Here is a 1,727-nt window from a genome sequence, read left to right on the forward strand (position 1 = left end):
AGAAGGAAGGAGGAGAGGGAGAAGAGAAGGAAGGAGGAGAGGGAGAAGAGAAGGAAGGAGGAGAGGGAGAAGAGAAGGAAGGAGGAGAGGGAGGAGAGAAAGAAGGAGGAGAGGGAGAAGAGAAGGAAGGAGGAGAGGGAGAAGAGAAGGAAGGAGGAGAGGGAGAAGAGAAGGAAGGAGGAGAGGGAGGAGAGAAAGAACAGGGAGGAGAGAGGAAAGTAGAGAAAGAAGAGGGTGGAGAGAAGGAAAAAGGAGAAAGAGGGGGAAGAAAGGAAGGAAAAGGGAGAGAGAAGGAAAAGGGCAATGGGGAAAGATGATGAAGGAGGGAGCAGGCGAAGGGAGTAGGGGGAGGTGGGAGGAATGATGGAAGAAAGAAGGAGAGAAAGAAGATGAAGGAAAAGAAGGTCCGAGGAGTATTTCGGGGAAGGAGAGTAGGACAGAAGAGAATGAAGGAGAAGGAAGGGAAAAGAGAAAATAAGGAAGGAGTAAAGGAAGGAGACAGGGGGGAGAATGAGAGAAGGGAGGAAAGGAGAGAAGGGAGGAAAGGAGAGAAGAGAGAAAAGGAAAGAATGTTGAAAAGGATAAATGGGAGGAGGGAGGAGAGACGGTTTAAAAGGGGAGGAAGGATAGAAGAAAGAAATGGGGGAAAGAAAGAAAGAAAATGAAGATAAGGGAGAAAAGGAAGGAAGAGGGAGATAGAAGAGAGGGAGGGATAAAAAGAAAAAGATCCCCCTCCACCTTATCTCCCTTTTCTTATCTCCCCCACACCCCCTACCCCCCCAAACACTTACCCCACCGAGCCCCAACAAGGAAAGATATTTCGCTTCGTCGTGCAGGAACGCGGAACTTGCAACCTGCAATCTGCAACAAGAGGGATAGGCCTACAGGTCGAAAGGCGAAAGAGAGAAGTGTGGGAACATTTATAAAAGAAGAAGAAGAAGAAGAAGAAGAAGAAGAAGAAGAAAGAAAGAAATGGAAGGAAATAAACAGGATAAATAATGGGAATGTAAGAAGAAATAAGGTGAAAGAGAAGAAAGGATAAATAAGAACAAGCGGAGATGGATATTGAGAAAGAGGATTAGTAGTAGAAAGAAATATAGAGAGAAGAAAAATAAAATTTGGAGAAGGCGCAGGAGGAGGACAGGAGACGGTGGAAAACAGAGGACAGAGGAGAGAGAAGCAAGGGGTGGAGGGGGATGAAGAAAGACAGAGAAGAGGGAGCGAGGGGGGAGGGGGGGAGAGGGCACGTATTGTCCCCAGGTACTTACCGCACGAAGACACACTCCCACCTCCTCAGCCCCCCCCCCCCCCCCTCTACACTTCCCGACCCACGACACTCATCAAAAGGTGAGATAAAGGTGGACACCGATAGCCATGCGCACACGCCATCCGGGAGGAAAGGAAAACAAAAGGAAGAACAGAGGGAAGGGGGAAGAGGTAGGGAGGGGGGAAGAGGTAGGGAGGGGGAAGAAGTAGGGAGGGGGAAAAGGTAGGGAGGGGGAAGAGGTAGGGAGGGGGAAGAGGTAGGGAGGGGGAGGAACAGAGGGAGGGGGAAGAGGTAGGGAGGGGGAGGAACAGAGGGAGGGGGAAGAGGTAGGGAGGGGGAGGAACAGAGGGAGGGGGAAGAGGTAGGGAGGGGGAAGAGGTGGAGAGGAAGAGGAGGTTGAGGAGGATGTGTAGAAGGGAAAGGAGAAGGACGAAGGACGAAGAAGAGGAAGACGAAGAGA

This window comes from Penaeus chinensis, chromosome 16 (assembly GCF_019202785.1).
Source record: "Penaeus chinensis breed Huanghai No. 1 chromosome 16, ASM1920278v2, whole genome shotgun sequence".
Classification (NCBI taxonomy): Eukaryota; Metazoa; Arthropoda; class Malacostraca; order Decapoda; family Penaeidae; genus Penaeus; species Penaeus chinensis.